General features: G+C 45.2%; 1 pseudogene across 1 annotated transcript in view; it reads left to right on the top strand.

Annotated features, from left to right (window-relative positions):
- LOC118936732 (protein PTHB1-like) overlaps positions 1-14560 on the top strand; it is an 88849-nt pseudogene extending 74289 nt beyond the window's left edge. Inside the window, exons 9-10 of the transcript XR_016483569.1 lie at positions 1224-1433; positions 14472-14560. The product of XR_016483569.1 is annotated as a protein PTHB1-like (transcript). The remainder of the gene's footprint in view (positions 1-1223; positions 1434-14471) is intronic.
- The last annotated feature ends 1554 nt before the right edge of the window (positions 14561-16114 follow it).

Here is a 16114-nt window from a genome sequence, read left to right as displayed (position 1 = left end):
CAAATCCCAGAGCCGAGTAGGTGAAATCACCATCTGTGCCCTCGAGCAAGGCACTTAACCCTAATTGCTCCTGTAAGTCACTCTGTTAAATTATTCATATGTAAATGTATATCCTAATATTGTTACCCAATACTCTCCCTTTCTCTTTCTCTCACCTCTACTGCTTTCTCTCCCCCTTATATTTCTCTTGCCATTTCATTCTCCCTTTTCTCTCCCCCTCTCTCTCTCTTTCTCTTCTGTCTCTTTATCTCCCCTCCTTCCTACCTGAGTAATGTCAGGTATCTTCCCTGTCATCATCATTACGGGGCTGATTACCTGTCAGTAGGGCTCATTAGAGGCCTATCAGCATGGCGGCAGGGGGACAGCCAGGGACAGCCTCAGCCCCACACCCTGGCTACCTGTCGTCACTCCCACGGCCCAGCTCGGTCCGCCTGGACTATCTTAGATGGGGTGGGTGGGGGGTAGGTGAGATGTGTGTGTGTGTGTGTGTGTGTGTGAGAGAGAGAGAGAGAGAGAGAGAGAAATGGCCAGACAAGCTATTTTTCTCTTTCTCCGGGAGAGGCAATTGGATTGAGTCTGAGGGATTCACATTATTGGCTCGTCTGCAGGGTGAATTTTGTATCTGCTCTCTGTGTCTCTGCAGAATGTGCTCATCTGTGTACGAACAGTATACGGTTTTGTGTGTGTGTGGGGCGCACGTATATACAGCCACACAATACCACATGCCTATGCCGGCGTGTTTGTCGTGATACCTGGTGTGTGTTTCTCACACATTTAAGAGATCAGGCAGTGTTTAGGCAAGACTGGGACGGGACAGACTGATACAGTAGTAGCTAGATAAACAGACTGTCTCGGCCTGTAAATACTACAGTAGTACATGGTAGTACATCATCCTGGACACAGGGGGCACTATGTATTCAAGGCAGGTATCTCAATAGTCAGAAGTTGATTCCTCTCATTGTATGAGTTATTCTTCTTTCCTTACAATCTGTTCTGAAGCTCACTTATATGAATCTCACTCACATATATGGACCACATGCCCAGCTTCTCTCTTTCTCACTGTCGTTTTCCCTCTTTCGAATTCTGTCACTTTTTGTTCTCACTCTTTCTATCACTGTCTATTGTTCTCTGCCATCTTTACCCATTTCCTACTTTGCTCTCCCTAACCTCCCTGTCTCATATGCTCGAATAACAGAATACCTCACTCACTCCCTCACTCTCAGGGTTGGGAGCAGAGTGTGGACACGGCCTTGTCTCACCTCCTAAGGACCTGTCTGTCTCGCAGCCCTAAGGATCAGGACCTGTCTTCAGCATGCCCAAAGGCACGGTCTGCCTGAAGAAGCACATCACCCTGCTGTGTGACCGCCTGGGCTAGGGGGGGCAGCTGTCCCTGGCCTCCGAGGCCAACGTACCCATACCAGTCATGATGCCAGGTGAGAGAGGGGAAGAGTGTGTGTGTGTCTCTCTCTCTCTCAATTTGCTATTTTTTCTCTCTCTCTGTATGAGAAAAAGCAGTTTCTCTTCATTAGTGTTCAGTCTAGCCTGTGATGATACCGTTAACCCCTTCCTCTGAGAATGCCTAATGAATCCTGTCCCACTGAGGTGTGTTTGCACGCTCTGTCTGTTGTTCCAGTGTTAACCCCTGGCTGTGAGAATGCCTGGTAAACACTAGTCCCCTGGTAAAGTTGCTATGGTTGGAGAGAAGAGCACATGTCTCAATCATAGCCCTGTTTATGGCCTTCACACACTCTCAGGCCTACAGTGGTGTGTGTGCGCCTGACCACCACCCCCATGGGTCATTGAGTTCTAACAAAAATGTGTGTGTCTGAACATCGTTAAGCAGGCCAAATACCTTTTTACCCCCACTCCTTTTATGCTTCTTCCTCCCTCTCTCTCTCTTCCTCCCTCCTCCCTCTCTCTCTCTCTTCCTCCCTCCTCTCTCTCTCTTCCTCCCTCTCTCTCTCTCTTCCTCCCTCCTCTCTCTCTTTTCCTCCCTCCTCTCTCTCTCTTCCGCCCTCTTCTCTCTCTCCCTCTTTCGTTTCTTCCTCCCTCCTCTCTCACTCTTCCTCCCTCCTCTCTCTCTCTTCCTCCCTCCTCTCTCTCTCTTCCCCCCTCCTCTCTCTCTTCCTCCCTCCTCTCTCTCTCTTCCTCCCTCTTCTCTCTCTCTTCCTCCCTCCTCTCTCTCTTCCTCCCTCCTCTCTCTTCCTCCCTCCTCTCTCTCTTCCTCGCTCCTCTCTCTCTTCCTCCCTCCTCTCTCTCTTCCTCGCTCCTCTCTCTCTTCCTCGCTCCTCTCTCTCTTCCTCCCTCCTCTCACTCTTCCTCCCTCCTCTCTCTCTCTTCCTCCCTCTTTCGTTTCTTCCTCCCTCCTCTCTCTCTTCCTCCCTCCTCTCTCTCTCTTCCTCCCTCCTCTCTCTCTCTTCCTCCCTCCTCTCTCTCTCGTCCTCTCTCTCTCTTCCTCTCTCTCTCTTCCTCCCTCCTCTCTCACTCTTCCTCCCTCCTCTCTCACTCTTCCTCCCTCCTCTCTCTCTCTTCCTCCCTCCTCTCTCTCTTCCTCCCTCCTCTCTCACTCTTCCTCCCTCCTCTCTCACTCTTCCTCCCTCCTCTCTCTCTCGTCCTCCCTCCTCTCTCTCTCTTCCTCTCTCTCTCTTCCTCCCTCCTCTCTCTCTTCCTCCCTCCTCTCTCTCTGTTCCTCCCTCCTCTCTCTCTTCCTCCATCCTCTCTCTCTTCCTCCCTCCTCTCTCTCTCTTCCTCCCTCCTCTCTCTCTCTTCCTCCATCCTCTCTCACTCTTCCTCCCTCCTCTCTCACTCTTCCTCCCTCCTCTCTCTCTCCTCCCCCCTCCTCTCTCACTCTTCCTCCCTCCTCTCTCTCTCGTCCTCCCTCCTCTCTCTCTTCCTCCCTCTTTCATTTCTTCCTCCCTCCTCTCTCTCTCTTCCTCCCTCATCTCTCTCTCTTCCTCCCTCCTCTCTCTCTTCCTCCCTCCTCTCTCTCTCTTCCTCCCTCTTTCGTTTCTTCCTCCATCCTCTCTCTCTCTTCCTCCCTCCTCTCTCACTCTTTCTCCCTCTTTCGTTTCTTCCTCCCTCCTCTCTCTCTTCCTCCCTCCTCTCTCTCTCTTCCTCCCTCCTCTCTCACTCTTCCTCCCTCCTCTCTCTCTCTTCCTCCCTCCTCTCTGTCTCTTCCTCCCTCTTCTCTCTCTCTTCCTCCCTCTTCTCTCTCTCTTCCTCCCTCTTTCGTTTCTTCCTCCCTCTTTCATTTCTTCCTCCCTTTTACGTTTCTTCCTCCCTCCTCTCTCACTCTTCCTCCCTCTTTCGTTTCTTCCTCTCTCCTCTCTCTCTCTTCCTCCCTCCTCTCTCTCTCTTCCTCCCTCCTCTCTCTCTTCCTCCCTCCTCTCTCTCTTCCTCCCTCTTTCATTTCTTCCTCCCTCCTCTCTCTCTCTTCCTCCCTCCTCTCTCTCTCTTCCTCCCTCCTCTCTCTTTCTCCCCCTTGCCCCTCTTTAGCAGTCACCCCTCACACGTATAAGTGTGTTGATGACAAATCAACTCGGCCATTTCCCTTCAGTAGTTCTCTCCCTAGTTTCCACCCCATCAAACACAGCAGTTGATTAATGTGAGATGTTTAATATGATCTATGAGGACTGTTGATGGACACAGGGGCAGTATTGTGAAGAGGTAGGTAGCCACCAGACTAATGAATATGGATACAGTGGAGGGAGGAAATATTAACCATGGTTTTCCAGTTGAAAACCTCCAGCTTCGCAAATAGAAGAATTAGTTGCCTTATTGAGTGCTTTACGCATTCATGCTTTGGAGCTTATAATTAATTCACGAAATGGATATGTGTTCTTGACCAATGTAGAATACTTTGAGAGTTCTGGGATAATGTAGTTGTATGGTCGTTTGAACAAAAAAATGTATTTTGATGTTGTTAAACTTGACATTGTCGTTAGGCTTACAGTACATAACGCTGTCATGGTAGTGGCATAGAAGCTAGGGTCGTTATGACAACTTATGCAGTATCTTGGGACTGTTACAGTATGGATGTGTGTAGTAAACCCACCAAATTACATGCATTTATTCTAGTTGTTTTATTCTAGTTGTTTTCATGACTCGTAGTCCCCTTCACTGCATGAATTGATTTTGTCTGCTTGTCTATTCAACATTTGTATAAAAGGAAACCATGCCATGAATTAAGAACGATAGGCTACCTTTTTGTTATCACAGTGTGATGCGTCACATTGATGACTCAAATCGCTGTAAAAATAATACCCTTCTAATTAGCCTTTTTACCTAACGAGAGCCTGTAAGCGACATAACAAAACAAGATCTTTATATTCAATATCGTTACGATAATCAAATAGTTTAAATGAAACTTAAATAAACAATTTGAATAGTGCATTCAGAAAGTATTCAGACCCCTCTCACTTTTTCCACATTTTGTAACGTTGCAGCCTGATTCTACAAAGGATTCAATTGTTTTTTTCCCTCATCAATCTACACACAATACCCCATAATGACAAAGCGAAAACCGGGATTTTAGATATGTTTGCAAATGTATTAAAAATAAAAAAGTGTTTTTTATTTTATTTACATAAGTATTCAGATGCTTTGCTATGAGACTCTATTGAGCTCAGGTGCATCCTGTTTCCATTGATCATCCTTGAGATGTTTCTACAACTTGATTGGAGTCCACCTGTGTTAAATTCAATTGATTGAACATCATTTGGAAAGGCACACACCTGTCTATATAAGGTTGACAGTGCATGTCAGAGCAAAAACCAAGCCATGAAGTCAAAGGAATTGTCCGTAGAGCTCAGAGACAGGACTGTGTCGAGGCACAGATCTGGGGAAGGGTACCAAAAATGTCAGTGGCCTCTACCTTTTCATACTTTTCTTTTTTCATCTTGTCTTTTTTATTGTATTTTTTAAAAACGTTTTACCCCTTTTTCTCCCCAATATCGTGGTATCCAATTGGTAGTTACAGTCTTGTCCCATCGCTACAGGTGAAGATCGAGAGCCATGCGGCCGGCCAAACCCTCCCCTAACCTGGACGACACTGGGCCAATTGTGCGCCGCTTCATGAGTCTCCCGGTCGCGACCAGCTGCTTCACAGCCCGGAATCGAATGTGGATCTGTAGTGATGCCTCACGCATTGCGATGCAGTGCCTTAGACCGCTGCGCTACTCAGGGGGTGTCGCCACCTGGCCAAACTGAGAAATCGGGGGAGAAGAGCCTTGGTCAGGGAGGTGACCACGAACCTGATGGTCACTCTGAGAGTGCTCCAAGGTTCCTTTGTTGAGATGGGAGAACCTTCCAGAAGGACAGCCATCTCTGCAGCATAAGGTATTTATGGTAGAGTGGCCAGACGGAAGCCACTCCCTCAGTTAAAGGCACATGACAGCCCGCTTGGAGTTTGCCAAAATGCACCCAAAAGGCTCTCTGACCGTGAGTAACAAGATTTTCTGGTCTGATGAAACCAAGATTGAACTATTTGGCCTGAATGTCAAGCATCTGTGGTTGAAAAAATAAAGGGGAACCAGGCACCGCTCATCACCTGGCCAATACCATCACTACAGTGAAGCATTGTGGTGGCAGCATCATGCTGTAGGGATGTTTTTCAGTGGCAGGGACTGGGAGACTAGTCAGGATCAAGGAAAAGATGAGCGGAGCAAAATACAGAGAGATCCTTGATTAAAACCTGCCTCAGAGCGCTCAGGACCTCAGACTGGGGCGAAGGTTCACCTTCCAACAGGACAACGACACTAAGCACACAGCCAAGACAACGCAGGAGTGGCTTCGGGACAAGTCTCTAAATGTCCTTGAGCCGAATGTGCTTCAACAAAGTACTGAGTAAAAGGTCTGAATACTTCTGTAAATGTAATATTTCGGTTTTTTATTTATAAGACATTTGCAAAACAAATTGTTTTGTTTTGTCATTATTGGGTATTGTGTATACATCGAAAAAACAATATAATTAATTTTAGAATAAGGCTGTAACGTACCAAAATGTGAAACTGTGAAGGGGTCTGAATACTTTCCGAATGCACAGTAGGCTGCAAAAATAAGCTACAATTATTTAATAGGCTATTAAAGGCATATTTACATTTTTACCAGCTGCACCGGTTCTCTCTTTATATGGCTAATAATTAACTGATATTTAATTGAATTATCATAAACAAATATCTGCTTGCACTTTTTGCCAGCTGTGTATCCATCTACCGGGTTGTTGTCCTTCCAAACCGGGGATTTCACTCACACAGCACCTGTTTCCACGATGGTGTAGCCTATTCCCCCATCATAACCTTCCTTTTTATTTCTCCAGTTAGGCCTACGTTACCCATTTTCGCGTGAGCTAGGTTAGCCAGAGAAAGTCAGCTTGTCAACTTGTCGTTGCCTATTCTCATGTGGAGGGAGGGAATATAATCTCTGCGTTTAGACAAAATTAGAATATGTTTCAGCACCACACAAATAATGGACAGTTCCCTGCTCCACACACTCTCAATACGTTCATGGATGGAAGCCTCGCCGCTCAGAGAATGAAATTCGCAACATAATGTAACACAACAAGCTCATGGGTTTGTAAAAATTGTAGGCCTTATTATCTGGATTTAAAAAGTTTCTGACCAGCAATATAATTGTTCAATCAATGTTTTCATTCCACCCGCCAGCTGATTTGATTTATTTTCAATGTTTTTTGTTTTTTTTGTGGCGTGTGTCCGACCTGATGCAGGATTCTAGTGTGTGTGTGTGTGTGTGTGTGTGTGTGTCGAGTATTGAGCTGACAGGATTCATGTCGTTCGGTCTCTCTCCTTTCGGCGTTGTTCTGCTGCCAAAACACACACACACACACACACACACACACACACACACACACACAGAGAGAGTCAGGCGACTCCTGTATGACCAAAGCCCTGTCACTCTTTATGTAAACAGTAATTTGTTAAAAACCCCAAAGATGTTGCTTTTTCAATTGGCTGTAAACGCAAAAGTTGTTTACGTTTCCAACAACACCGGCGGCAACCGGAGACTGCGCACACACACACACACACACACACACACACACACACACACACACACACACACACACACACACACACACACACACACACACGCACAACAAGCCCCTTTTCATGGCCTTGCAGTACACCCTATTCCAGGCGTTGTATAAAAGTGGATGGATGGGACTTTGGGTGATCTTCCCACTACCAATGCTGCGTGGGACCTGACAGTTGAAAAAACACACACAGTACACAGACACAAATGTACAGTACTCCCTGATATATAGCCTATTTGTGCTTATACTTGTGACTGAAGGATATACAGAATATTTGATCTCTTATGACACACACGCGTACTCCTGTCGTTCTCCTCATCTCTCCCTCTCACCCCTCACCCTCTCCTCACCTGACCCTGTGTCTCGCTCTGATGACATCACCTGGGCGGCCTGCTGAGACTCTGGTTTTAACAGCTGCTCTTGGCCCTTGCTCTCTCTCTCACATACACATGCATGAACACGTGCACACACACACACACCCTGTCAGCAGCACCTGATGGTATCATTTCAGTCAGTACTGTTTATCACATGGCTTTCATTACTCCTAGAACTGTTAGCTTTGCTCTGTCATTAGGTCAAATGTTGGGCTGCTTTACAGTTTGGTGTTGTGGGTGTAATGTTGCTCTCTCCTATTTATCTCTCTGTTTCTCTGTCTTTCTTGTTTACTCTCTCCATGTCTGTGTCAGTAAGCAAAGCTTTAGTTATCTCTACTTGAGGTTCATCATAGAATGATTGTGGCCTTCTTGTTTTGTGTGTTTTCACTGTACATCTATTTCAGTGTGTGTGTGCATGCATGTGTTTATACATATCTTCTCTTTCCCACCACAGAAGAAGATTGATACCTCTGCGTCCACACACACACACACACACACACACACACACACACACACACACCACAGTTCCACTTCCTGATTTATCACGTTTTATATGGAACTTCCAGTCTCCACTCCACACTGGGCAGGAAAAACACAGGCTGAGGAACACGCCTCCTTTAGGGAACACATCCAACCCCCCATCATGTTTTCACATTAGTCAGAGACTTATGCATGCTCTATCGCTCTCTCTCACTCTTTCTCTCCCTATATTTTTCTCTCCTTCTCTCTCGCTCGCTCTTTCTGTCTCTCTCTTTCTCACTCTTTCTGTCTCTCTCTCCCTTGCTCTTTCTTTCTCTCTCTCATCTTTCTCGCTCTCTCTCACTCTTTCTCACTCTCTCCCTATCTTTCTCTCTCCTCTCTCGATCGCTCTTTCTGTCTCTCTCTCTCGCTCTTTCTTTCTCTCTCTCTCGCTCTTTCTGTCTCTCTCTCTCACTCTTTCTTTCTCTCTCTCCTTATCTTTCTTTCTCTCTCTCGCTCTCTTTCTCTTTCTATCTTCCTCTCTCTCCTTCTTTTGTTTTCTCTCTCCTCTTTTTCTCTTTTCCTTTGCTCTTTCTCTCCTTCTCTCGCTCTTCTCTTTTTCTCACCCTGTCTTTTGTTCTCTCTCTCTCTCTCTCTCTCTCTCTCTCTCCCCCTCTCTCTCTCTCTCTCTCTCTCTCTCAATTAGCTTTTTAGGCATGACATAACAATGCACATATTGCCAAAGCTTACTTTGGAGATGTATAATATTAATCAATAGTGTCAACGGGACAACAGTAACAACAATAATCAATGGTCAAAATAAACATATGTTGAACAATAACAGAGGCATAGAGGACATGTGCAGGTTGGTTGGTCTATCAGACACTGTCCCTCATCTTATGGCAGGCAGCAATGTAGTTTGCTGCCAATCCACAGCTCTCTGCATCCTCCACCAACAGGACAGGTAGCCTACTCTCATCAGAGAGGTCTTTGGAGCCTTGAATAAGGGTTTCAAATTTGGTGAAATGACACTCTCTAATTGTATTTTTTTTTTTTTATGTTTTACATATTGTCAGGAAATGCAGCTCTGTCTCATCTCTGTTTCGGGTTCTGCTGTGGTCTCTCTCTCTCCAAACTAGTCAAACTCCCCTCTCCTTGCTATGTGTTGAATACATTAGCTACTCGGCTGGAACCAGGCGTTTTTGGCAACAGTTAGGCGATCTTGAACGTTCCCCCTCTGAATATATTTGCAGTGGAGAAAAACCATATGTTGTGATAAAGTGAATGCCAGGGGAATGTGATTGTGATGTACTACTGGGGTGCAGGGTTGTTGACGGGATGCTATGCAAGCAGGCTTTGAGGTGTGTGTGTGTGCGTGCATGATGGGGGATAGGGGGTGTTGTTGTGTCTGACTGTATTCTGTATGTATTTATGTATTTAAGTGTGTGTTCTCTCCCAGAATCTCCTCTCCTATGAACATCTCTAATTAACACTCTAGAAATGGAAGCTTTTTGGGCCTAAAATACCCCCCCCCCCCCCCCCTCCAAAGTTCCAAGTCCACTGAGAATACCTTTGTTCCTATATCCAAATCTGTCTTTGGGAGCCATTTCTGATGGCGGAAACAGATGTATCTTGTCTTGTGTTTGAAGCCTCCTTTCTCAGCTGTTTTGGGAGGATTTCAGTTATGCCTTGTGGTTAGGAGATCTATTCCTGTAGGACTTAAAGAGAGGGGAGAGATGTTGAAGTGGAGAGCAGAGCTACTATCACTGAATGAATGGGATCTTCTCTGCTAGCTAAAGCTCTACTTAATACTCAACTACTTAAAGCGGTTAGAAATTCCTAGGCTAAACCCCATTTAGAGAGCGCTGTCTCTGTATGTCTCCGTCTGCCTCACTCTCTCTTTCTCTATGCGCGTGCATACGTGAACGTGTGTGTGTGTGTGTGTGTGTGTGTGTGTGCGCGCACGCATTATCAAATTTGGCAATGTGTGTGTGTGGCCATATCTCTCTCATTGCCCAACAGTATAACCATAAAACCTTTAATCGTCTTTTCCAACGATCTCCCTCCTCTCCTTACTTTTACAATGTTGACATCATAAAGAGTGGAGAAAAAAGCCTTGGTGTTGACGTTGTGGTTGGGACAGGGTTAGGCTGTAAAAGTAGATCAGGTGTCTGTTTGATTTACAGCTGTTTGATTTTGGACTTCAAAACCAGGAGGTGCACTTCCTTCTGGGCTGGGGAGAAAGAAGGACTACTAGAGATCATATCACAAGCAAACAATTTGCAAGATTTGAGACCAAACCACAACCAAATGATCTTCTGAACCACTACACAACACAACAGTCTAACACATTCAAACCACAACCAAATGATCTTCTGAACCATTACACAACACAACAGTCTAACACATTCAAACCACAACCAAATGATCTTCTGAACCACTACACAACACAACGGTCTAACACATTCAAACCACAACCAACGGTGGTTTGGTACATGCTCTAGTTCTTTTGACCACAACCAAATGGTTCCGTAGATAAAACCATAAAATAAAACCGTCTACTGAAATTGAACAGCAACAACGGTCCAGCAGTGAATTGAATATACTGTAGACCAAACCACGACCAAACGTTTCAGAACAAAGACCAAACTAAACCGCTACCAAACGTTTTAGAACAGAGACCAAACTAAACCACGACCAAACGTTTTAGAACAGAGACCAAACTCAACCACGACCAAACGATTTACAACAGAGACCAAACTAAACCACGACCAAACGTTTTAGAACAGAGACCTAACTAAACCACGACCAAACGATTTAGAACAGAGACCAAACTCAACCACGACCAAACGTTTTAGAACAGAGACCAAACTCAACCACGACCAAACGTTTTAGAACAGAGACCAAACTAAACCACGACCAAACGTTTCAGAACAAAGACCAAACTAAACCACGACCAAACGTTTTAGAACAGAGACCAAACTCAACCACGACCAAACGATTTACAACAGAGACCAAACTAAACCACGACCAAACGTTTTAGAACAGAGACCAAACTAAACCACGACCAAACGTTTTAGAACAGAGACCAAACCAAACCACGACCAACCGGTCCAGCAGTTCTAACCGATCTATTTGCTCTTCTAAGTACAATCACACGTGTTACTGGAGGAGACCAAACTCGACCACATCCTGACAGAGCGGTTTGGACCATAACTAACTAACCATAACTAACCTGGTCTCCCAGACCAAAACATCTTTCATATCCCAGTATATGTGACAGTGTGCAGCTCCATACTACAGTCTGAGAGAGGGCTGCCTGGCTTGTCTCCCCAGCTAAAGAGCTCAGTTTCAGGCTAAAGGGGGTCCAGAGGTGGGGGCCCTTTCCTTAACATGTGTTGATGTATGGCTGGGCAGAGGTTAAGACACACACTACCCTTGTCCCCACACACGACCCCTCTCTCTCTGCACACACACACTACCCTTGTTCACACACACACACACACACACACACACACACACACCGCCACTGTCCGAAATTGCAAGACAGCGCAAAAAGACAAGCTTAGAAAAACACCTGCCCAATTAAAGTCTGGCGTATCCAATTTCAAACAAGCCCATGGCCAGGAAGAGGGAGAAAAAACTGAGGCTGCCTGTTGCCTTTCAGCTTGGAGTAACCCCATGGGCCATCCTAGCCAATTGGCCTCACTAAACAGAACAAGATTGGCTTTATAGCATAGGATAAATATTAGACAGGGATTAGGGTAATCTGCCAAGAGGTAGAGGGCATTTTAAATAAACACACACACATATGAACGCTTGCACACTTAACCACATACCCAGACTTAACACACACACGTTCGTACACACCACCGCCAGCTCAGACGGTGTGTTTTGAGGATGTAAAATGAAAGTGGCATGAAAAATGAAACAAGCCCTAGGGATTGGGGGATAGACGGAGAGGTGGAGGAGGTAGAGCGGGGAGGAGAGGAGAAGCGAGGAGAGACAAGGGGTCTGATTCATAGACCCTAGGAGGTCCCAAATTCCTGTTCATCCTTGGTATTGAAGAGGCGATAGATACTCTTGGAAGGGGTCTCACTCTGACACCCCCAGCGCACACAACACATAGGCAACACCTACATGCCCACATACATACAAACACATTCCATCAACACCTGCACACACACACACACACACACACGATAATATTGACATTTGTAGGCCCTGGTAGAAGATGAAGTTCTTACATAACCACATCTGACAATTACTGAGACTTTGTCACTTGAAAAAGGGCAGCTAAAGAGGAACACTTTTATTACACATTTGATACATGTTACGGCCAAATCCTAACTTGATACTCCAGAGAGATATTTGACACACAGGTTTGAGTTGTATGTACATTTAGTGTACAAAACATTAGGAACACCTTCCTAATATTGACTTGCACCCCCTTTTGCCCTCAGAACAGCCTCAATTCATCAGGGTATGGACTGCAAGGTGTCGAAAGTGTTCCACAGGGATGCTGGCCCATGTTGACTCCAATGCTTCCCACAGTTGTGTCAAGTTAGCTGGATGACCTTTGGGTGGTGGACCATTCTTGATACACACAGGAAACTGTTGAGCGTGAAAAACTCAGCAGCGTTGCAGTTCTTGACACACTCAAACCGGTGCGTCTGCACCTACTACCATACCCCGTTCAATGGCACTTAAATATTTTGTCTTGCTCATTCACCCTCTGAATGGCACACACACAATCCACACATACAGAATACACACATACACAAGATCAAAATCGTTATAAAGCAATTATCAGACTCCTCTTTGAATTGGTATATTTCTCCAAAACACAGTTGTCCTGAGTCTGCACAGACCTGCCAGGACCTTGGATCATTGGAGACACTCAAGTTTTTTAATCCCGTATCTCTCAACACATTCAATAAAATAGACATGGCCTCTAAACCTTCCAGCTGCCTACTGGACCCTATTCAAGCTAAACTACTGAAAGAGCTATTTCCTGTGCTTGGCCCTCCTATGTTGAACAAAATAAACGGTTCCCTCTCTTCCGGATGTGTACCAAACTCACTAAAAGTGGCAGGAATAAAGCCTCTCCTGAAAAAGCCAAACCTTGTCCAAGAAGTGTTTTTTAACTGTCGGCCTATATCGAATTTCCCATTCCTCTCAGAAATATTAGAAAAAAAAATTTGCACAGGAACTCACTGCCTTCCTGAAGACAAATAATGTATACGAAACACACCAGTCTGGTTTTAGACCCCATCATAGTACTGAGACTGTGATCGTGGAGGTGGTAAATTACCTTGTAATGGTGTCAGACCAAGGCTCTGCATCTGTCCTCGTGCTCCTAGACCTTAGTGCTGCTTTTGACACCTTTTGACACCATCAATCACCACATTCTTTTGGAGAGATTGGAAACCCAAATTTGGTCTACACGGACAAGTTCTTGCCTGATTTAAATCTTGGAGCAGCAGGTAGCCTAGTGGGCAGAGCATTGGGCAGGTAACCGAAAGGTTGCTAGATCGAATCCCCGAGCTGACAAGGTAAAAATCTGTCGTTCTGCCCCTAAACAAGGCAGTTAACCCACTGTTCCTAGGCCGTCATTGTAAATAAGAATTTGTTCTTAACTGACTTGCCTAGTTAAATAAATGTTTTATTAATTATCTGTATATCTGTGTATGGAAAGATATCAGTTTTTGTCTGTGGATGGTTTGTCCTCTGACAAATAAACTTCAGTTAATGCTAAATACGTCTGATATAATCTGATATAATCTTGACTACAACCAAAACATTTGATCATATTACTCAAGTGCTAGCATCTCTACACTGGCTTCCTGTTCAGGCTAGGGTTGATTTCAAGGTTTTACTGCTAACCTACAAAGCATTACATGGATCTGCTCCTACCTATCTCTCCGATTTGGTTCTGCCATACATACCTACACGTACGCTACTGTCACAGGACACAGGCCTCCTTGTTGTCCCTAGAATTTCTAAGCAAACAGCTAGAGACAGGGCTTTCTCCTATAGAGCTCAATTTTGATGGAATGGTCTGCCTATCCATGTGAAAGATACATACTCGGTCTCGACCTTTAGGTCTACTGAAGACTCATCTCTTCAGTAGGTCCTATGATGGAGTGTAGTCTGGCCCAGGGGAACGGCAAGGCACTGGAGTGACGAACCTGTCCCTGTCTCTGCCTGGCCACCGCTCAGAGCCTAGTTCCTCTCTAGGTTCTTGCGTTTCTTGGGAGTTCTTCCTAGCCACCGTGCGTCTACATCTGTATTGCTTGCTGTTGGGGTTTTAGGCTGGGTTCCTGTATAAGCACTTTGTGACATCTGCTGATGTAAAAAGGTTTTTATAAATATATTTGATTTGATGTCTCAAGGCTTAATAATCCCATTCATCTAAACTGATTGAAGTGGATTTAACAAGTGACATAAATAATGGATCAAAGCTTTCACCTGGATTCACCTGGTCAGTCTGTTATGGAAAGAGCATAATGTTCACTCATTGTACATCTCATGATAGGATTCAGTCTCTGTGATTGGTTGTTGATCATGCTCTTCTTCCTGTAACTCAGGGGGCTGTGAGCCAATCGCGGAGGCTGTTGCGGACCTGGAGGAGCCGCCCCTGCAACAGGAGTCTGCCACCTAGTTCATCAAAAAGAAACAGCTGTCTAAGAAAGTCGAGACCAAGACAGGTCAGTCAGGGGATGGACACAAACAAACTCAGACCCTGTGTGTGGAAATCTCATCCTTAGCTTGTGATTCACCCTCCTTTAGCTCGTACAGTACAGTATATGACTGGTTTCATGTCTGCTGGGGCTGTTCTTATGCTGTGTTGAGATCGTGCTGATGCTCTTCTCATATTAGGCTCACACTGAGCTCAAGCTCTGTTCGGTGTCTTTCTTTCTCTCTTCCATCTGGTTCTACTCTCCTCCCTCCCTCCCTCCCTCCCTGATTGGATGTAATAGCTGGCGAATTGCAATTTTTCCGGTCATTATCAAAGTTTAGATTTTTTTTTTTGGGGGGGGGGGGGCTCCAAGTAGTTTTTTAATCAAATGAGTTAAAGCTGTAGTTGGACTGACTGCTGTAACTGAGGAGGAAAAGGCATAGTGTTTTCCACCCTCAGAATGGGACGTTTTTTTCTGTTTGATTTCCAAACATCATTTGTCGTGTGTGTGTGTGTGTGTGTGTGTGTGTGTGTGTGTGTGTGTGTGTGTGTCTCAGATAAACAATCATCAGTCCTAGACAGACAGAAGGGAATTCCGTATTAAATTCCCATGTTGAGGAAACAGAGACTTAATTAAATAAATGAATGCAACAGACTGACAGCTCCTTCTGTAGCTGATGGATGTGAGAGGGACAGACTGCTACACACACGGCTCTTTCTCCACTTAGACACTCCTGGTTTGAATTGAGCACAAATCCATGTTTGTCTTTTCTAAGATGAAGTTGGAGGGCTGTGAGGAGCACTAAACATGAGTGGTTAGAAGTGAGCAGATGTGTGTGTTATGTCGGCAGTCCATGACCCTTTTTGTGTGGTTAATCCACCCAGGCGTTGCCGCTAATGAGCTGAGCCCCACTGAGGAGGTGTGGGAGACACAGACGGGCGACGCTTGGGGATCGTTAAGAACACACGCATACACACTCAGACACACACACACACTTCCTCTACATAAAGCCCACACACATACTCTGGGTACATGCATTTACATCAATAGGCTCGATCACACCCAGATACAATTGAACAACATACATTTTTTTTCAGACCTCTAGATCAAATGCCCGCCACGTGCACACAAAAGGCAATTAAAAATCCATTCCGCAAGCCAATTGAAAGAACCACAACAAAAACACAGGAAAAACAAACAAACAAAATATGTGTATTTCCCCTGTTAACCCTAATGGAGAGAATACCTCACAGACCACCACTCAACACACTGAGGTAAGACTCTGTGAAGTGTGTTACACCATGAGTTGTATTGGGTAGGCCATGTGATGGCTTTTCATGTATATGACTTAAGCCTTCCGCATGCTTCGGTTCCGAACGAGTGTGCTTGCATACTCCCTCAAAAGACCTTCGCTTGAAAAAGGAGAAAAAAGCGGCAATGTTGAGACCCTGTAGTCAATATACACTTCCTCAAAAAAGTCTGAATTATTCTAAGAACTCAAGAAACCTGTAATTAATTTTGACATTTTTGTCGGAGATCTTAGTCGAGCA

Source organism: Oncorhynchus mykiss, chromosome 2 (assembly GCF_057628025.1).
Source record: "Oncorhynchus mykiss isolate SJ-2025 chromosome 2, ASM5762802v1, whole genome shotgun sequence".
NCBI classification, from domain to species: domain Eukaryota; kingdom Metazoa; phylum Chordata; class Actinopteri; order Salmoniformes; family Salmonidae; genus Oncorhynchus; species Oncorhynchus mykiss.
Note: the sequence above shows the minus strand (reverse complement) of the source record. Positions and strands in the feature narration are given on the sequence as shown.